General features: G+C 37.1%; 1 protein-coding gene across 1 annotated transcript in view; it reads left to right on the top strand.

Annotated features, from left to right (window-relative positions):
• The first annotated feature begins 1141 nt into the window (after window positions 1–1141).
• LOC126817099 (putative ankyrin repeat protein RF_0381) overlaps window positions 1142–23147 on the top strand; it is a 42352-nt gene continuing 20346 nt past the window's right edge. Inside the window, exon 1 of the mRNA XM_050543912.2 lies at window positions 1142–1602. The gene's annotated coding sequence lies outside the window, so the exon portion shown is untranslated. The remainder of the gene's footprint in view (window positions 1603–23147) is intronic.

Raw genomic sequence — 23147 nt, 5'->3', positions numbered from 1 at the left:
AATATTGTCCTTCAATAGTTTATATAACATTGAGGCCTAAAAAAAGACCTCAGTAGGCAGATTTAGGTCTTGCATAGTGTATGTTTAACTGAAAATATTTTAAAATAAACCTTGGCTAAATATACATTATGACGTCACATTAATAATGACGTCATTGTAATTTAAACATACATTATGCAAGAGGTAAATCTGCCTATTGCAGGTCTTTCTTTAGGCCTGAAATTTTATCTAAATTATTAATTAGACATTAATTAACTTATCCAGACCATAATTAACACTCGATGTCATCGCTAGCCTGCGAGATTTACTGGATTATGATCCGATTTGCTGCTTAACTTTCATTCATGATTAAATCATGAAATGGATAATCGAGACTACACTTTTTATCGTACCGACTTTAGTACTGATGATCCAGGCTAGGCCGAAATTCAATCGCTAAATTCTCCGATCAGAGTGGATTAATTTGACTGAAATTTTCAGCAAATGCCCTTTACATTATCTAATTTTTAACTATTATAGTGAGAACTGCCAGCTCTTTATCTTATCTCCCATAATGTATCTTTAAATAATATGAATGAAAAATTAGAACGGATGAAAATACGGAATAATAATATTTTATTACAAATATTCCATTACAAAAAGTTGTACATGTTCATATAAAGTCATATCTCATAACATACACACGAAACACGCAGGATATACCGTTATAATATGACTTGTTTTGGTATCCCGTGAATAAAATATTGTTTAAAAAAAATAAAATAACAGTGTAATGTAATTGCGAAAATGGTGTTCCATATTATATATTGACTAGAATAATAACGAAGTAGGGCATTCGTGGTTTCTACTGTCCGAATAGTTCAATCATCTTCGGTCAAGGTCGCAATGAAAACAATACAGCTAATTGATAAACATACGGACTTACACAACACTACTCATATTGACACCCAAACCTGATGTCGTCATATTTAACAATAAAAGCCATTTTAAAATGTTTTGTCATCATTATCTCGCAGAATTATCCACTTCCCGTCATTTTTAATTCGTTAAATTAAACCATAGGAACAAGAATTATACATGAGTCAAAGATTTATATATAGCGAATCATGTGATCTTCAAGGCTCAAGCAGGCAGAATATGCACGCGGACCTGTAAGAGGGCGTTTATTGATGAAATGTTAGTTGCGTACATATACGTAACATTGAACGTGTAAATGTACTTTTGTATCTGTATTCAGAGCTAACATCTATGATAGTAGTGTAAAGTAAACAGACCGCTCTGTTTACTTTCATATTATCAATGTGGCCGTCTAGTGAGGGACGTATGACCTAGTATATATATGGTTGATCGAATAGTCGTCGTTTGTGGCATAGCATATTTGATAACAACACAATTCGCTAACCTAAATTTATTCTCGTCAATGTTGTGGAGACGATAAGCTGCATAGCTTACAGTGTATATAGATATGTGATTAGATATCTTGACCTGTTGGTTGTGTAGAGTTAGTTAGTGGTTATTTAACAGTACAGGCAACAGGAAGGGAGAATCTAGCTATAAATAAAACTGGTTTAAATTCCCGAATCGACACACACTTAACAACAGGTATGTATTTACAATTTTCATTTATTTAGATTTTAAGTCAGGTCTAGGTCGGAATCAGGACCAAACATGTGGACTGGCTTGGTCCTTCTGTCCGCATTAGGACCAAAAATGCGGTCTGGCTTGTCCCGGACTCAGGAATGAGATATTAGGAATACGAGAACGTTAAACCGTGTCCTACGTGTCCGGTCCAAATGGCTGTAAACAGTTGAGTAAAGAATATTAAACGGCATTCATGTTTGGTGTCACTCCCATTTTTGTGTTATAGGTTTTAATCTTAAATGCCTGGTTCTAACCCTAACCCTAACCCTAATAGAAAGTATAAGTTCCATGTGGACACAGTACGGTCGCCTATTAACCAATGAAGTCGCCCAACCCCCATCTTTCCATATATTTTATCTTTACATACGGTTAATAAAGAAATACTGGGTCTTAGAGTCTATGCCTGGCATCAACAAGTAAAGAAAATTTTTTCTGTATTTATGTAAGGAAAACTCTTAACCCATTAATAACAGTTTATATTATGTTATAAGATCGCAGTCATTTGTTGATATTCCTATAAAAGAAAAACTCTCGCTAGTCTGGAGGTCGGGTGTTCGATCCCTGCATGGCATTGGCCGAGAAAGTTCATCCAGATTTTCCGGCGTGGTTCTCCCTTGTCAGTGATGCCGGACGGAGGGCCTGACATGGACAGTCGTCTAGTCGTTCGGATGGGACGGAAAACCGAGGTCACGCGTACAAATTGGCGTGCACGTAAAAGATCCCTTGGCAGTTGGAATTCTCGATTTAAGAGTAGGCCATAGCGCCGCTGCCCGAGCAAAATTTCCCTCATAGCACACTGTATGGCGTATGCCCGTCTTCATTAGCCCAGGTTAGGAGCAAAACAGTAGGACGTTAAACCCTATTTCATTTCATTTATAAAAAACCCACAGCTAATATTATGATTTAAGATCATAATTTTCTGTTGTAATTTAATATTCCTATTAAAAAAACCCAGCTTATATTATGATTTAAGATCCTAGTCTTTTGTTAATATTCCTATAAAAAAACACAGCTTATATTATGTTATAAAATCCCAGTCTTTTGTTGATATTCCTATAAAAAAAACATAGCTTATATTATGTTATAATTACATAATCTTCTGTAAGTTAATATTCCTAAAAAAAACTAGAAGGGTACATGTATATGGTGTCACTTTATAAAACTCCCTTTTCACGTACATGAACAAGTGTTGTCCAATCGGCTATCATGTATTCATAACATTGGTTTATATTGTGTACATATATTCTTTATGTTTAAAAATCTACTTTAATCATCCCGTATATCTTGTCATAACTCTTCCAGAAAAGGGTGCGCTCACTCTCTCTCTCTCTCTTCCAAATGAAATGAAATGAAATGAAATGGGGTTTAACGTCCTACTGTTCTGCTCCGAAATGGGCTAATGAAGACGGGCATACGCCATACAGTGTGCTATGAGGGAAATTTTGCCCGGACAGCGGAACTATCGCCCACTCTTATATCGAATTCCAACTGCCAAGGGATCTTTTACGTACATTCCAATGTATACACGGGACCTCGGTTTTTTGTCTCATCAAAAGGACTAGACAGCTGTTCTGTCAGGCCCTCCGTTCATGATGACAGTTGACCCCAGTCAACAACCAACATTAGATAATTTATTCCTTTATATGGCTGGATCTTGTCAAAACCTGGATGGTGTCTAGGACTGCCATGACCATATTTTTCGACATAACACTCGTGTCCCACCACCCTCAGGCCATTATATATGTACCCTAGGGTCTTAGTACTATATGGGGTCTTATCGCCAATCACGTTCTGACCAGAATCAATCGTTCATGAACACAACTTGACGAATCTTGCCGGAAACCACGCAGTTGTCCCAGACTGATTTAGTCAATCGGTACTCTTCATTTATTAAGGGTTTAACAGACATTATTGACCTGAGAAGGTACTGATTTAGTCAATCGGGATTCTTTATTTACTTAGGGTTTAACAGACATTATAAACCTGTAACGGTAAATCTCTTTGATCTTTGGGGTATATTCTATGCTCGGAATAACTTGCGGTCTGAAAGTCAGGAGAGGCTTTGGATATATACAGGGAAATTTGGGGTTATTCTTCCGAAAGTTTTTCTTTAAACCTGTAACGGGTTATTCTTCCAGGGTAGGGTTTTTTGTTCAATAAGAAAACATGATATAAGGTTTTTCTTGTGGGAATTCTGGGTTATTCTCATCTAGCGTACCTGTAAACAGACGGTTTATAAGCAAGATAAAGTCCTCGACTTCGGTTATGCTGGGGACGAAAGACTTCATAAAAAACCCTCGACAGAAAAACCTCGGCCTACCGGTCGCGGTTTTTCTTTCACTCGGTTCTTCAATCTTTCTTTCCCCAGCATAGCCTTAGTCTCGTGCTATATCCTACACTTATTGACCTGAGAAGGTACTGGTTTAGTCAATCGGTACTCTTCATAGATTTAGGGTTTAACAGACATTATTGACCTGATAAGGTAACTTAAATTCTAGGGTGACCCACCATAAATAAATATCTCCAAATATCTCGACAATTACGCCACAATATTTATATATATGCCAAGCCTCAAATCAGTTTCACACAATTATAGTCACTAAATAAACGATCATGTTGTACTTAATTAGCTATGACCATTAATCATCTATAAATAATAGACTGAAAACTGGTTCCAAATGTCGTCCATAACATCCAGACACTTTTGAGTAAAAGATAGGTTATGTGCCCTTGTTTTGAAATTAGTCTCGCTTAACCAGTCTATCGACCATTCTACGTCTGATTGACAGGTCGGGATAATCAAGACTACTTTTTTACGAAACATAACAGAAAGCTAGAACAAGAAATTGAATTTAGAAATAAGCACTTTAGACAACTCAACAATTGTTTTAAGAAACTTGTAAAAGTAAAATGAAACTACTGCTAGTATCATGTTCCTGCTAACGAAAGTGATTCAGAGATATTATTTGTACTAAACCAAAAGATGCCGCTCTTTACGGTACAGTTAATGATAAATCAATTTAAAAAATAAAACAAACGTAATTTCTAAAGCTGCTGTAATAACCAAGAAGTTAAATTTTACTGCTATTCAAAATCGTCAACAATAGATTTTTTACGGCTGTAATAGTTGATATATTTGTAGAGAATTGCACGTGCCATGGCTATTTATCGACTCAAAGAGAGTGCGGGGTAGTCAGAAATCAGTTCGAGACACGCAACTGAAGCGTGCACATTTAGCCGTGTCGAGACCAACTTTCTGTAGAGTGCACGGGTCATCCTATAAATTGATAACAGTCGTGACCCATAATCTATTTGTGGAATTACGGTAATAGAGCAATAAACTATAACACATACTTATGGAAACAGCAACTAATTTATTTGAGCGACGTTTCCAAGAATATTCTCTCGACGTTAGCAAGCTAAGTCTTGAACCACTGATTATTTTGTGTGGGAGGGTGGGGTGTGGGGGATGAATGATGAAACATTTGGCAATCTTCTTGGATTGTGTAAGTGCAATGGTTGAGTAGGGGGCGGGTCTGTCAAATTACCATGGTAATATATATTATTATCTAGTATCTTGAAGGTACTTGTAGACTCGATTTCCTGAACTGACAGACTTCCAAAAACCTGAAAAGATACAAATACAAATTCTCGTGAATTAGCATTCGAGTCTCGAAACATCAAATTGGGAAGAGTTCTAATTGAAATCTGGTAAATTTAGATACAATGTTAAGATGATATTGTGGAAGTCTAAACAGCAAAACGTCTAGTAAAATTACGTCTAGCCAATCTGAACTACACTAGAATCTGGAGGAGTTGTTACATTAAGGGCGTTTTGGTTGAAGTGTGGGATTAGCCAATGAAACGGTCTGTTGCGGCGATTTCTTGGTGTTCCATGCACGGAACTATGGGTAAACCACAAGAAACGTCAAAGCTCATTGATTAATTAATTTCTGACGTATTAGGGTCAAAAGCCGCTCGTACGACGCCTGACACAACCTTCCAGTACAATTTGTGAGATCTTCATGTAGTGTAGGCCATCGAAAGTATAAAAAAAACGAAACGAAATAGAGATCTGTATTTTAATCAGATTGGTTTCTGTAGCAAGCTTCGTCAAATTGCAGTCATGAACGGATGATTCCGGTCACAAACTAAGGAAAAAGAGGAGAGAACGTGCTTAAGAACAGACACCAAGCTACTCGACCGACATTTTAAGTCCTAAATCGACGATTTTAGTTGTAAACACTAAATATATTTCGAGAATTTTGAGAAATATTTACTTTGCTTTCATTTAATAAAATTGAAAGAGTTAATTAGTCTTTGTGTGTATGACAGATGTGAACCGGAGTAGGACCGCATTACAAAACAGTATCTTAAAGGTTGGATATGGCGGCCATTTAGGGCAGAGATTTATTCTCGAAGTATGAAGTAGATGGGTCTCTGTGTGATGGGTTCCATGGTGCTAGTACCACGTGGCAGAAATTGTTATCTCAAAGTTCAATCGAATCGTGTAAAATCATGAAAACAGTATATCAACGTTGACCAACATTACTCATTTGTTTTAAACATATTTCATTGTACCAGAATATAAATACGGTACAAACGGATTCGGACAAAAGATATCGAAAACTTACCGATAACCTCTCCACATACATTGTAATTGACATTTATAATAGTACAGAGACAGAGAGAGAGAGAGAGAGAGAAATGGGATTTAACGTCCACGCAACACAAACTAGGTCATTTCGAGACTAACATATGGATTAATTTTATTTCAATAATTCGCTTGCGCATAGGGGTCTTTAGCTGTGGGAGGAAACCGGAGGACCCGGAGAAAACCCACGAGGTTGGACAGGCGACCCTACTCCTTGTCACGTACAACCGGGGATTCGAAACCACGCCAGTCGACTCAATGACAGACTTTATGATACAGCGCGCGCACGCTAACCATTGAGCTATCCAACCCCCCAATTATAGTACAACTTTTACTGAAAAAATCAGTCGGATTAAATACAGATCTATATTTCGTTTCGTTTCGTTTTTTATACTTTCGATGGCCTACACTATATGTGTGTAGTAAAGACAAGTAAAACGAAATTTTGAACTATAATAAACGAAACGAAATAGGATGTGTGTTTTATGTCAGATTGTGAAAAAATGGAAGATATATTATATGTTATAGTTGAAAATCCCATTAATAATCGATTTGTAACGTAATATTTGTACATATTCAACGAATCACATTGAAGGATTTGGTGTCATGTTTTGAAATTCAAGTTGTACGTTGATGAGCCATTAAGCTCCGTTCCTATCCATTTCTCGGAGCCACGGTGGCTAAGTGGGTGAGACGCTTGCACGCTAGCCTGGAGGTTGCGTGTTCGATCCCGGCATTGGCTGAGAATGTTTATCGGGATTTTCCGACGTGGTTTCCTCTTGTCTGTGGTGCAGGACGGGCCTGGCAAGTACAGCTATCTAGTCGTTCGGATGGGACGAAAAACCAAGCTCCCGTGTATACATTGGCATGGACGTAAACGATCCCCTGGCAGTTGGAATTTGATATAAGAGTAGGTCATAGTCCCTTATAACACACTGTATGACGTATGCCCGTCTTTATTAGCCCAGTTTAGGAGCAGAACAGTAGGACGTTAAACCCCATTTCACTTCATTTATCCATTTCTCGTGACCGTGACCCCCTGGTTAAAGATCCAGCGCGCCTTACTCATGGAACCAATATGGCTGCCCCCATATGGAACATAGTCCATATTAAACTCGTTTGAATACAAATTATCAAGTTTGCGTTTTACATTTTGTCGGTCAATTAACAGTTTTAAACATATATTATACAAGATCTAAGTCTGCCTATTGCAGGTCTTTCCTTTAGGCATTTTATGTTATAGTGGGGCGGATATGTGAAATGGGCGTGCACTTCCGGAAAGAAGCATGAAAAGTTGGCCTAGGTTTTTTTGGGGGTATGCTGATTTAAAAAATGGCGGGAACCACGACATCACTCCAGCCGTTCCCGCCTTGATCTTGATGTCTATACCTGTGTTTTTGAGATCAAGGAATCCAGTAAAACACATACGAAGACTCATAATGTTCTCCTTCATAGTGTTTTCCAAAAATGGTCATAATTCTAATCGAACGGATGTATTATTTGCACCTCCTCCTTTGCTAAACGAATATCAAGAATTCATTTTGTTCCATTTCAGTGGAAACTAACTATTACTCATCAAACACAAACAGTCCACATTTCATGTCAATCACCATGTTGTATATCCGCCTCACTATTATATAAATTAATAATTAGATATTCATTAACTTATCAAAACCATAATCAACTCTCGATGCCATCGTTATCCTCTGATATGTAGTGGATTTGAATACATTTATGATGCATGATTTAATCGCTAATATCTCTGTTCAGACTGAAGAAATTTGACTGAAATTTTCAGCATATTCTGTTTTCATTATCTATTTTTTTTAACTATTATAGCGTGGACTGGTACCTCTTTACCAAATGCCACTGTAATGAAATTTTCAGTATATTCTGTTTTCATTATCTATTTTTTTAAACTATTATAGCAAGGCCTTCAGCTCTATACCTAATGAACATTTCCGGGCCTACTGGGCACGTGTAATTAAATCGTAAATCCGATTTTACGGGTTTATCATAAAAATTTGACATATTTACACCCAGCAGACACGTGTATCTAATTCGTTAACTACATTTTCCGGGTTTTTATCCGTTTCAAGTACACATCTATAATGGGACAGTTTGTCTATTTGGGAAAATAAATTTCATTTTTTTTAGGGGAATTTTTTTTCTTTTTTTTTAATATTTATGATTTAATGTCGAAATGAGTGAGGATATTAATCAAATAACACACTATTTATGGATAACAATTACTATGGTTTATTTCACTGCGACGTTTCAGCAAGATTTCACAAGTCGTTATCACGCATATACACACATAGGTAAAATAGAATGAGAAAATGTGAATATGTATATACAAATATCAGTGCAAACTGTCCATTATATCAAAATATCATATTGTTGAAAGAGGGCATGGGGCCAAAAGGGTCGTCCCCGCTTGTACGTGACAACGAGCATGGTCACCTGTCTAATCTCGTGGGGTTTCTCCGGGTCCTACGGATTTCCCACACTGCTGAAGACCCCTAAACGCAAGCGAATTAATAAAATTAAATTAAAAACCATGTTAGTCCCGAAATGACCTAGTTTGTATCGAGTGGGCATTAAACTCCATTTCTCTCTCTCGAAATAAAAAAGGTTCGTCCGTATTTTCCAACCTGTTTTCCCCTTATCTGTAGTTCAGGATCAGATAGTCGGACAAAAAACCCCAAACAGTTTCTAATCTTTCGGATGGGACGGAAACTGATCTCCTGCGTAGACGTTGGCGTAAAAGAACTCTTGTCAGTTGCAATTCGATGACGAGTTGCCCAACTTTCCTTCGTAGTACACCCCATGGCGTATGTCCAACTTCATTAGACGGATGCTGCAGAAAAGATGGACGTTAAACCTTGTATTAGATTAATGGATTTTATTTAAAAAATGGATTTTATAAAAATGATAGATTTTATTAAAATGATAGATTTTTATTAAACTAAAGGATTTTATTAAACTAAAGGATTTTATTTAAAAAATGATAGATGTTATTTTATTAAAATGATAGATTTTATTAAAATGATAGATTTTATTAAAATGATAGATTTTTATTAAACTAAAGGATTTTATTAAACTAAAGGATTTTATTAAAATAAAGGATTTTATTTTTATTAAAATAAAGATGGATTTTATTAAAATAAAGATGGATTTTATTTGAAAGATGGATTTTATTAAAATACTGGATTTTATTAGAAAGATAGATTTTATGAGATATTTGGGCTTTATTAGAATAACAGACTTTATCAGAATGACCGATTTTATTTAGAACAATGGACTTTATTAGAATACTGAACTTAGGACAATATAACAGTTGTTCTTGTAATTGTTATTGTTTTGTGGGTGATTTGTGGAAATACAAAGCTACATCCTGGATTTAATATAGTAACTAGTACAGGTTATACACTTTACACTTATATGTTTTTCGGTCACTCAAAACTGTCATTCAAAATTTTATCGATCTGTTTGTTATCTGTGGATTAGATTTCATGGTAGTTGGTGACGAATCTAGTCACCATATTGTTGTATCAGCTAAATCGAACACAAGATCACTTTGAGCTTTAGACATAACCTGGTAACTAGCTAAATATACCAAGTGAATAATGATAAGCCTAGTGTAAGGAGAGAGAGAGAGAGAGGGGGGGGGGTTAACGTCCACTCGACACAAACTAGGTCATTTCAGGACTAACATATGGTTCATTTTATTTCATATATATACATAAATATATATTTATATCAATGATACACCAATGACCTAGTTTCGAGGTAAAGCTCCTTTCAATCAAACTACAGTAATGTATGAGCCTGTATAGAAATTTATAAATAATACAGTTATATGGATTTCTCTCGGTCTACAGCCATATAATCAACATGTTTAAATCATTGATTAGTGAACTGTTTTAACCAATCAACAAATATATCGTATAAACACCGACCGTAATCATGCTATACATATCAACACAGCAATACATTTTAATGTAATGGCTGTTTAAATAACAACTAACAGAAGGCAATTACTGCTTATTAGTGAGCGACGTTTCCATTAGATTTCTCTAGTCATTAAAAAAAGTACTTAGTTAATGCTGACCAACCAAAATATAAAATGCACGTAAACACAATACTTCGTTGATGCTGACCAACCAGGGACATTCCACTAATTAAAGATACATTATGGAAGATTAGATAAAGAGCTGGCAATTATCACAATAATAGTTAAAAACTACATAGTGTAAAGGCAATTTGCAGAAAATTTCAGTCACATTGATCCACTATGAATCGAGAATTAAGTGATTGAAATTTCGGCCAAGCCCCGATCATCATTACTAAAGTCGGTACGATGAAATACATAGTCTCGATTATCCATCTCTTGATTTAATCATGAATGAGCGTAGAGCAGCAGATCGGATCCTAATCCAGTAAATATCGCAGACTAGCGATGGCATCTAGAATTGAATATGTTCTGGATACGTTAATTAATGTCTAATAAATAATTTAGATAACATATGTCAGGCCTAAATAAAGACATGCAATAGGCAGATTTAGCTCTTGCATAATGTATGTTTAATGCTGACCAACCAAAATATAAAATTCACGTAAACACAATACTTCGTTGATGCTGATCAACCAAAGACATTCCACTAATTTTAATTGTGTGTGCTTACCTTAATCCACCTTGATCACTTTCATAATTATATTAGTTACTTAGGTTAGGTTTAACTTGAAGGAAACCTAACCCAATTAACTAATAATATAAGGTAAGACCACTCAAATAATTTTAATGAAACGGCTGCTTAAATAAACTCATGCCACATTGGAAACGGTTATATTTAGAACCATAAGATTTTTGTACCAGTTTGTGATCTTTATATCCGAATTTTATTACTATTGAACCATAGACCTCTGGGTCTTGTTCCGAAGCCCCAAAACTGTTGTTTATACCCCACATTGAAATTGGTCTTATATTGTGGTTACCCACGGTGGTCCTTCTAGACTAGAGCGCCTATTGATTATTACCGATTTATAATAATTACTGAGTTATCGCCCTTTATATCTTGCAAAACAAATTGTGGGCACTTGGATTTATGGAGGAAGACCACCATTAAATTTCACCATTTCGGTACCCACAAATTGTAGTGCAAAGACATGACGATTAGTTCCTCTGTCTCTAGTGAAATGCATTCAGCCCAACGAAAATTTGGCGAAAAGTTGGAGGTGGGCAAAAAGGCCAGAATTAACATTGAAGTCAAATCGTGGTCTGCCTCCTTAGAATAATTACTAAGTTGTCGCCCTTTATCTCATACAAAAAAATCTTGTGGACGCTGTAGAGGGTAATCTTATCATCTGATTTGCTTGAAATTTATTTAACCGTTCATGAGCCAGATAAAGACATGAATTATCATTAATTTCCGATAGTTTTGAACATCTAAGACTGCCATCTGATCACCTGGATATATTTTCTATAATGAATATAAGCAACTATTAGTAGGAAAAACAAGGGGGGGGGGATCAAATTTGAGTTATTTCTGATAATGACTTCATCGGTTTTGACTCTTTACAATTTTATTTTGTGTCTTGTAAATGTTCTCGTTACCTATACATATACGATAACCTTAGTGGACTACTCAGACCACTTAGCGCTTATGGGGGTTAAATCTTTTTGCTAAGGCCAGCTTAATTTCTGTCAAGGTCGCTGAGATGTGTAAATAAGGTAAGGGCACCTGATTGTAGGCGAGATTGTAGGTTAGAGTTAGGGTAAGCATTGGGGCTAGCCCTGTTTACATCTTGTAACTTATGACGAAAAATTGAGCTGGCCTTATCATTTAGGGGCGAGGGGGGGGGGGGTGGCTGAATGGTAAGCGTGCGCGCGCTGTATCATAAAGTCTGTCATTGAGTCGACTAGCGTGGTTTCGAATCCCCGGTTGTACGTGACAATGAGTAGGGTCGCCTGTCCAACCTCGTGGGTTTTCTCCGGGTCCTCCGGTTTCCTCCTACTGCTAAAGACCCCTACGCGCAAGCGAATTAATGAAATAAAATTAAACCATATGTTAGTCCCGAAATGACCTAGTTTGTGTCGAGTGGACGTTAAACCCCATTTCTCTCTCTCTCTCTCATCATTCAGCACTAACCGTTTAAGGAGGTATGTTTCTCGTTGCCAAGCTACGTATGTTTAATAATATTAGCACGATTGTAGACAGTATAATTTGAAATCCATCAACAATATTGACTGTACGAGTCTAGAGTACATAAATAATATCTCTATCTCCAATGTTGCAAAGGTTAAAAGTACATTTGTTGACCTTATTTGGGGAAATCGGGTCATGTTTCTGATAACGGCCCCAGGTCAAACTGATCTAATTGTTGCTGATAAATTAGGCACGCCAGGCAACTATAAGATCAGGGGCCTGTTTCACGAAAGTTTTAACTAAAGATAAAATCCAAATTTTAGTAGATACTTCAATTTTGATTGGCTAAGCACTAAAATCAATCTAATATTATCCAATCAAATTACTTAAATTTGAATTTTATCTTAGTTAAAATTTCGTGAAACAGGGTCCTGGAATCAGACCACTAATTGTGTTTACTTTCTACTGATGCATGCCTATTCTACAGTACTCAGCACAGTGAGGTATATTTTGTTCATTTTCACCTGAAGGACGACCTTTTGCTAAACGTTGTATCATATTACAGACAACCACCATGTTAGGCAAACTTTATCGTTAAAACTATTATATTATTGAAATATAAAGCTACCCGCCTAGATATTAACTGCTAACGCTGTGTCTCTATTATTAATTGTATAGGGGAGATCTGATGTTATTGCTTTGCTGACATGTCTCTATTGTATAGGAGCGATTTGTTATTATTGTATTGCTGACGTTGAGTCTCCATCATTAATTACATAGGAGAGATTTTTAATTACATAGGAGAGATTTTTAATTACATAGGAGAGATTTTTAATTATTGTATTGCTAACGTCGTGTCTCCATCATTAATTGTATAAGAGAGATTTTTAATTATTGTATTGCTGACGTTGTGTTTCCATCATTAATTGTTCAGAAGAGATTTGTTATTGTATTGCTGACGTTGTCTCTATTATTAATAGTATGGGAGAGATTTGTTGATATTAAAGGAGCTAAATCGCTAATTTTTGGGACCTAGAAATTGACAAAAGTGGGTCGCGACGCATATAATACTGTAATATGAATGTATATAAACTGATTTACATTCAATGGTTTCCGTTTTTACTCCAATTTCAAATCAGTTATGTTCGGCGAAATAAGCCAGCAGTCTCAAGCGAGTGCAAATTTCTAGCATCTGGTTATTCCAGTCTACATACGCCGTTTGATTTGGTGCAAAGTGTCTAGCCTCGTCCCTCGAGTCTCTTGATACAACTGGGCTGAAGCGCATTATGGTACACGATTCGTGTACCAATGGTAAAATGTTTATTTTGCCTTAAATATTGGATATCAAAAGCCCATCTTTTTCCGGTAAGATCACAACATGAATGTTGATTTAATTTGACAAATAAATCGTGTTTTCAATGTTGAAGATTTTGGATGATACTGAGTTAGAGACTTAGCTACTTTAAGTTGAAGATAAAGGGATATTATCTTGCCGTTATGTGAGAGAGCGAGTGATTTGTTGTTATCACGTTAACGTTATTAGTAACATCCTGTTAAACCACAAACCGGTCATTATAACATTTATGAAGAAACGGAAGAAAACAGTCACATCGTCATAGCTAAGATATCTCCGAATCCGCGTTCTTAATAAAATATATAGCAGTACTACTGAACTTAACATGACACGGTCGGCTTGGTTGGAATATAACATGTCGATTGAGAGAGAGAGAGAGAGAGGGAGGGAGGGAGGGTTTAACCTCTACTCGACAGAAAATGGGTCATTTCGGGACTAACACATGGTTCAGTTTTATTTCAATAATTCGCATGCGCGTAGGGGTCTTTAGCTGTGGGGGGAAACCGGAGGACCCAGAAAAAACCCACGAGGTTGGACAGGCGAAACCACGCCAGTTGACTCAATGACAGACCTTATGATACCAAGCGCACGCGCTAACCATTCGGACATTTTAAAGGGGCCAATGCTGTAACCCCATATTAATAATGTGCTTTAACCCATCTTCCTCTATTTTAAGGTCCCAAAGAGACATTCGCCCTTTGATTAAATATTCCAAAACCGCTTTCTTAATAAAAGACAAACAGTACTATTGGACTTCAAGTGACACGGTCCGCTTGATTCAAATGAAACAAATGTCAGTTTCATTATATATTCTACAACCCGCTTTCTCAACGACATAACAGTACGAACTTAATAGGATACGATGTATTTGATTAAATACATAAGATACACAATAAAATTCGGTTAAGTAAGACTTACTTCTATGAGAAAAAAGCTGTTTTTGTCTAGTTTACGGTATTGTAGGCCTACATGTAATTTAATTAGGTGTCACGACCTTTTTTACACTGGCAATTTGATTAAGGCTTGGTTTGTAGGTTGCGGTTTGTGACTTTGACGTTATATTAACGGACTGTACCGCATTGGGAATGTATCTGGTTTGGCTTAGTACCGTTCTGGGAGGCAAGTGAACACGCATCGGTTGCTTATCGACCTCTCCCCCCCCACCCCTGTTTCGCATAGTACCATTTTTATACGCCCACAGAATTTATTTAATTTATATATTCATTTATTCATTAAACTTATATATGGTGTTTTTTTTTTTTTAAATTTGCTGTATTTATTTAATTTATATATTGATTCATTCAATTTATTGATTCATTCAATTTATTGATTCATTTAATTTATATATTTATTCATTTATATTATATTATTGAATTAATATTATTTATATATTAAATTATCCATCACAAAATGTATTGAAATCCACTAAATATCGCAGACTAGCAATGGCACAGAGATTTGATTAGGGTCGGGATAAGTTAATTAATGTCTAATTAATAATTTAGATAACATTTAAGGCCTAAAGAAAGATCTGCAATAGGCAGATTCAGCTCTTGCATAATGTATGTTTAAACAAATTGGTAGATTCCCTGTTTAGAATTTCATTTTCTTTTCTCGGTTCATAGAAAATATGATTTCAATAAAATAAAATTAAAAGATTTTAGTTTGAAATGCATATCCACGTCTACACAGAAATAATATACCTTTTAATGTATAAAAATGAGGGAAGTTTCATAGAATCAAGAAGCGTGAAGGTGTAATACACATATTGCTGAATCAGCATCACGGTAAATAGTTGTATTGCGTCATTCACATAGATATTTATGTATAAAACATGATGATTCATCAATAAACCAAATGGATATAATATTTTATAGTGCATACTGAACATAATATCATAAAAAACGAGATATTTGTATTTGAAGTCAGATTGGAAATGATTGTATTGTTCTCAAAAAACAATATTATCTTTTTTTTATACGTCCACCATTAAATGTGTTAGCCGCAGCACCCTGCTTTATGTTTTTGTGTATCTTTGTGGAGTTTTCAATCTTAGTCCCAAATTAAAGCCATTCCTACCTTTCCTAACACTTTGAGAATATTTAGCTTCCAAAAATGAGAGAGAGAGAGAGAGAGAGAGAGAGAGAGAGAGGGAGAGAGAGAGAGCGAGAGAGAGGGGGAGGGGGTGTTAACGTCCACTCGACACAAACTATGTCATTTTGGGACTAACACATGGTTCAATTTTATTTCAGTTATTCGCTTGTGCGTAGGGGTTGGAGAAAACCCACGTAGCTGGACAGGCGACCCTAGTCACGTACAACCTTGGAATCGAAACCACGCCAACTGACTCAATGACGGACCTTGTGATGAAACGCGCGCGCGGTAATCATTCGCCCCCTCCCCCCACCAGCTTCCTAAAAAGTATTGAGATAGCTAGAGAACTGAGATGAATTAAATTGTGTTGGGCGTTCAGCTTTTCTACCGTGACGACGGTGTGTTACCATGGGAACTGTTTCCACCTACTCTGTATTAAATTCCGGGAGCCACGGCGACTAAGTGAGAGTAAGACGCTGTCTCGCAAACCTGAGGTTCGCGGATTTGCACCCGGTATTGGTCGAGAAAGTTCATCGGGATTTTTCAGCGTGGTTTTCCCCCTTGTCAGTGGGGCAGGACCGAGGGCCTGACAAGGAAAGTTGTCTACTCGTTCGGATGGGACGTAAAACCGAGGCCCCGTGTGCACATTGGCGTTAACATAAAAGATCCCTTGGCATTTGGAATTCGATATAAGAGTAGGCCGTAGCGCCGCCGCTGTCCGGGCAGAATTTAAGTCATAGCACACTGCGTCGAACTTCATGTTAAGTGCGTCAGTGCCTTGTCCACCGAGCTCCCATGTATCCCAGAATAGTTAGAGACTCCAGATTAACCCCCGTATCTAATGGGGATAAATACAGTTCGCATACATACCAACAACCAAAGAGATTGTTTACCTTAAAACAAATTTAAAATACAACCTACTGAACGGTATTTTATTTGACCCTTACTATGTTATAATAAAGGAAGACTAACCTTAATATGCATAATAAACCAGGTGCCATGGTTTTAATATAGTCAGACGAAGACGGTGCTTAAATTCCTGTAAATTTCTGCTAATTACGTTTATAGTTCAACACAAAACTTAGAATACATTTTGCTCCCTCTCCTATCCTCCTGAAACCCATAGCATCCAACACAGTGCAACGGTGTACAATGACGCACGGTCGTGTTCCGAAATACCTCCTTTATATTAACAATGAATGCCTTAATATTATACGATACCTTGTATCACGTGTTCTTCAATGAGTAAGCATAATTAAAATAACTACACCTTATGGATTTGGTGGGTTAAAAATATAATTCTCGGTTTCGTTTCATTTTATTTGCTTTGCCAGCGTTTCTTTGTTAACCTGTTTAGCTTTCGTGTTTAGCTGTCGACAGTAGGGTCAAAGTAGACTTAACTTCCGGTTAAGTGTTTGGACCCCAAAATTAATCAAAACAACAACACACCCGATCGGTCCAATTAAACAATCTACTTTGACCCAAACCAATGCGATGTATACTTTCTTGGTGTTTTAATTAACACTGCTTAAAATACAGATGTGACGTCTTCGTTTGATGTTGGCGTACCATTATTTGAAATAATGGTACGGACAATGTGCCAAGCGTACATTATTTATACTAGTTGCAATATTGGACCCGCGTGACGTATTTCATTGAAATGTACGTGCTGGATAGTGTCTATTAGTTGTTTAATGGCCTCGTGCGAGCCATTGCGTAATACATAGATATAGCACTCGTGCTACACGTACTCGTACAATAGCAATATATTACTTAATGTCTCGCACCACTACACTTAATGTTTGGACATACCCATTTAATTGTACCGAGCTTGCTCCCTCATTAATCAAAATACCACAAAATATCTTAGGTCGCCGTCGAAATGGCACCGGAAATGGTTACACAACTCGTATACGACTGATCCAATCTGGTTGGGGGAGGGGGGGGGTAGCACATGCGCGTTTTATCATGAGATCTGTCATTGAGTTAACTGGCGTTGGGCTTTCTCCGGGTCCTCCGGTTTTCTGTCACTGCTAAAGACACCTTACGCGCAAGCGATTTATTGGAAACAATTGAACTACATGTTAGTCCTGAAATGACCTGGTTTGTGTCAAGCGGTCTCTCTCTCTCTCTCTCTCTCTCTCTCTTTTCTCTCTCTCCGGATTCCAGCAATGAAAGCGCAATTATTTAGAAGCACCACAATGTAACATATCACTCAATGACTGAATGAGTAACAGATTTCATGTGAATAACAATGGAATTCTCGACTCACAATGATATTGCACAAAGCATTAAGCCGTTGGATTAGGATTTCAAAATGATTTCGTGTAGGCTTGGTTTGCTGCACACGGTGTTTTGTAAAACCTTTATAGGAACAACATGCTGTATTTTGTGATGTGTCATGTATAAAAACTTAATAAAATAGCTAATTCTTATCTGTCAGTCATTGAATCAACAATGATGTAGAAAATTGTATTTAACTCTATGATATGTATAATCGGAGATTATTGCGCAATAATACATTAATGCAGAAAATCATATTGAACTTCACATTTAATATCTGCGATTATTGCGCAATATCAAGTGTTAAAAAAACAACGAGTCATTTAAGAATGTCGTTTGTCGGTGTCTCAAGGCTGAAATCATTACACTGTAGTTAAGAGAATCTGTTTATCCTAAACTGGACGACGTAAAAGGAGTGGAAGCAGATACTGGAATGGAGCCCATCGTTCCGAGCACCTGCTGTTTACGGAGCCTATCTCAGGAACCTTTCAAGTTATCTCGTCGAAACTGTCAGTTGGTACATAGTGCATCTGTATTAGACGGGGAATCAAACTATTTCACTGTATATCTGCATTGAACTTCATAGATTTAATTCTTGTGGACGCTACAGGGGTGAACTTTATATCCTATCAAGGCCGTGGTTCCAAAAAAGGCCCGTTCATTGACAGTGATTTTCTAAAATCTTGTGCACACTGCCGAGGATAAAGTATTATTTGATTGACTTGCAATTTTTTGTGTTTGTTTAACGTTAATTAGACGAGGAAGTCTATTGATGACAGGGTTACTGCCCTGTGCAATGTTTCGAGTGATGAGACCCTGAAGCCTTTTGATTTTCAACTATTTCTGGTAAAGTTATTGCCTTTAACTGATTGACGTCGATGTGCAATTTTTCGAATGATGAGACCCTGAAGCCTTTTGATTTTCAACTATTTTTTGTAGAGTCATTGACCTTATCTAGTTGATTTGTAGCCTGGATACATTGTTTATGCTAATAAAGCCATTCCATGTGGAGTTACTACCCTTGTTAAGTTGCGATCGACCTCGGGACTATGGCGGGGGCCTGACAAGAACATCTGTCTAGTCGAAGGAATTCGATATAAGAGTAGACCATAGTGCCGCTGCCGGGTCAAAATGTCACTCATAGCACACTGCATGACGTATGCCCAATCGAGGCAGAACAGTAGGACGTTAAACCCCATTTCATTTCATTTCGAGGCCATGCACATTGTTTATGCAATTGAAGCCATTTAATGTGGAGTTACTACCCTTGTTAAGTTGCGGACGATCTCGAGGTTACGATTATCATTTAAGTAACATTGACATATCTAGTTAGCGTAGAAAAGAGGTTTGTACAATTGCACTGATTCCAGAAAAGTCATAGTGTCCTGTACATGAGCCACTCACGCGACCTTGAATCATTTGATTAGCTGGAGATTATACTCACCCTTGTCAATCAAAATATCTTATAGCCTATCAAATCGTCATCACCAGATTTCATTCAGATATTCCCAGCGTGCTATCTGACGTATTTAGACGATTTGTATATTTGCATATTGCGTACCTGGTTATTTATAGCACAGATTCTAAAGGTAGGGTCACACTGGTGGATTCGTACTAAATTTATGCTTTCAGTCTACAATTAGCCCCGCTTGAGAACAGACACTAGGCTAGTTGCCCGATATTTTAAGTCCTAAATGGGCGATATTAGTCGAAAACGCTAAGTATATTTCGAGAATTTTGAGAAGTATATAGTCTACTGTCATTTAATACAATTGATCAGGTTTAATTAGTAGTTTTTAGAATAACCGAATCGGAGTAGGACTGTGTTACAAAACAGTATGGCGGTCATTTCGGACAGAGATCTATTCTCGAAGAAGTGTAGGTAGTTTTATGTGTGCAGGGGAGTTGGATGGCTGAATGGTTAGCGTGTGAGCGCTGTATCATAAAGTCTGTCATTGAGTCAACTGGCGTGGTTTCGAATCCCCGGTTGTACGTGACAAGGAGTAGCGTCACCTGTCCAACCTCGTGGGTTTTCTCCGGGTCCTCCTGTTTCCTCCCACTGCTAAAGACCTCTACGCGCAAGCGAATTGTTGAAATAAAATTTAACCATATCTTAGTCCCGAAATGACCTAGTTTGTATCGAGTGGACGTTAAACCCCATTTCCCTCTCTCTCTCTTTCTCTCTCTCTCTATATATATATACGTGCATAAAGTAGTGGATTGATCCTTGAAGACATAACAAAAGTCTTGCAGTTTGTTATTTCCGGTTTTGGCCCGGTTGAGTTCAGCTCCAGCCTATTTGAGAAATACGAATTCGCAGTAGGACAAATGTTACATGAATATATATACAGCATTAAACATACATTATACTAAATCTGCCTATTGCAGGTCTTTCTTTAGGCCTGAAATGTTATATAAAATATAATTAGACATTAATTAACTTATCCAGACCATAATCAACTCTCGATGTCATCGCTAGCCTGCGATATATACTGGATTTGAATCCGATTTGCTGACCAACGCTCATTGATGATTTAATTCAAAATTGGATAATCTAGAGTATTATTTTTATTGTATCGACTTTAGTATTGATGAGCGAGGCTAGGCCTAAGATTCAACCGCTAAAATCTCGGTTCAGAGTCCATCAATTCCCTTTACATTATCTATTTTTTTACATTATCTGATCCCCCATAATTACCCTTTAAGAATAATTTAGTATCACTGTTCCCTTCACATGAAAAGTAATTTGACAACTGACCCCAAACTCCATGTAATCGAAGCCATAGTACGTCCAAAACCGATCAGCAATCCCAATTAGAATTTATAAAAATAATGTATTGATAGTAACTTAATATTTCATGTTAAAATTAAACAGAAAATGCCGTAGAATCCAAGTTATAGGGTCCCCAAGCATCAACCAATCAAATTGCTCATCATTGCTTATCCATAGCTACACTGATAGTCCCCTGGTTATCGAGAACCCCTAGCATCAACCAATCAAATTGCTCATCTATGCTTTTCCATAGTTATACTGCTAGTCCAATTCTTTGCTGGAAAGGCGGGGGATAAAAAGGGATTGGTCGTAGCGATATAAATCTTCCAGATAAATCCACCAGCGTGACTCGGCCCTAATTCTGTCTTTATGCAGTTATTCATGCTCTTAACTATATAAATAAGGACGAGTAAATGTAAACCTTACATGTTACAGAACAGTTTGACAAATTATTTTTTCTAGTAGCTGGGATTTATATGTTTATCTAACTAGTGTACTGCTACAAGCCGCCATCGTCGTCCAGAACAGTGTTATCAATTATTTTGTTCGTATCTGGGGTTTTCATCTGACAAGTGTACTGCCACAGGTCGCCATCATCCTCCACTGATTTTGAAACTTTACCGAAGTACCGATCGTCATCCAGAACAGTGTGATAACTTGTTTCTCTCGTAGCTGTAGCTGGATTTATCTATCTCTTTTTTCCCCCGAGTAGTGTACTCCTATAGTTCGCCATCGTGATAAATCATTTGCCTTTAGCTGAATTTTCCAGGTCATCCGAGTAGTGTACTGCTATAGTTCGCCATTGTGATAAATTATTTGCCTCGTCGCCGAATTGTCCTGTTTACGCGAGTAGTGTACTACTATAGTTCGCCATCGTAATAAAACATTTGCCTTTAGCTGAATTTTCTTGGCTATCCTAATACATGTATTGTGCTACTATAGTTCGCCATCGCCATCGCCATCGTGATAAATCATTTGCCTTTAGCTGAATTATCCTGGTCATCCGAGTAATGTACTAGTATAGTTCGTCATCGTCTCCATCACTTTTGAAACTTCATCATTTGCAAAATTTCTGGGAAGAGGCGAGATGGGAGGAACAATCAGTGGTTCATGTACGTCACTTTCATCAATGGATTTCTGTGATCCATTTTATCGGGTGAGCGTGATTTTGTTGTTAAAATAATTGGGACGGTGCTTTGTCAATTGGATTATTTATCATGGATTATGTTCTCTCAGATTCTCTGTGCTCAAACGATCTCGTCGAATTTGTGGAAGCCACGGTCTTCAATCCAAGTGTTGGCTGAGAAAGTTGATGGTGCAGGACACTTGACAGTTGGAATTCGATATAAGGGTAGGGTCTTATAGCAGTGGGGGGGGGGGGGAGGAGAACCACGACCTTGGACAGACGACCGTACTCCTTGACAAGTACAACCCGGGAATCGAAACCACGCCAGCTGATTTTCTTTCCGCTTTTTGAAGCTCTCACTTGGTGATACTACTATTTTCCGTCCAGGCGTGGTTTAAATTATGCGGTGGGTTGATTTTGTTTCAGAGACAAAAGGCGAGCGTCTGTTGACATCGCAAGTCGTTGCCAAGAAAGGTATACTCGCTCGTCACCATCTGGGACCTCATTATAGAAAATTCCGTCGAAGATTTGGTTTCTGTTTTCAGTCAGTGATAAAAAAAAACGACCCCCACCCCCGAATTAGAAAAAGATCATAAGATATGACAAAACACGACAAAAACTACAATTAGTAGAAGATCATAGGATATGACAAAACACGACGAAAAACTAATATTAATTAAAGATCCTAAGATATGACAAAACACGACAGAAAACTAAAATTGGTAAAAGTTCATAAGATATGACAAAACTCGACAAAAACTAAAATTAGTAGCAGATCATAAGATATGAAAAAACATGACAAAAAATTAAAATTAGTAGAAAATCTTGAAGATCATAAGATACGGCAAAACTCGACGAAAGACTAAAATTAATTGAAGATCAAAAAGATACAACAAAACTCGACGAAAAACTAAAATTAGTAGCAGATCATAACATACGAGAAAACACGACAAAAACCTGAAAGTAGTTCAACATCATAACATATGGACCCCCCCCCCCCCCAAAAAAAAAAACCCAAAAAAAACCACTCAAACTAGTTGTTTGTCATAACATAAGAAACAAACCATAAAAGA

The sequence above is a fragment of the Patella vulgata genome, chromosome 4, assembly GCF_932274485.2.
Source record: "Patella vulgata chromosome 4, xgPatVulg1.2, whole genome shotgun sequence".
In the NCBI taxonomy this organism is placed as follows: Eukaryota; Metazoa; Mollusca; class Gastropoda; family Patellidae; genus Patella; species Patella vulgata.
Note: the sequence above shows the minus strand (reverse complement) of the source record. Positions and strands in the feature narration are given on the sequence as shown.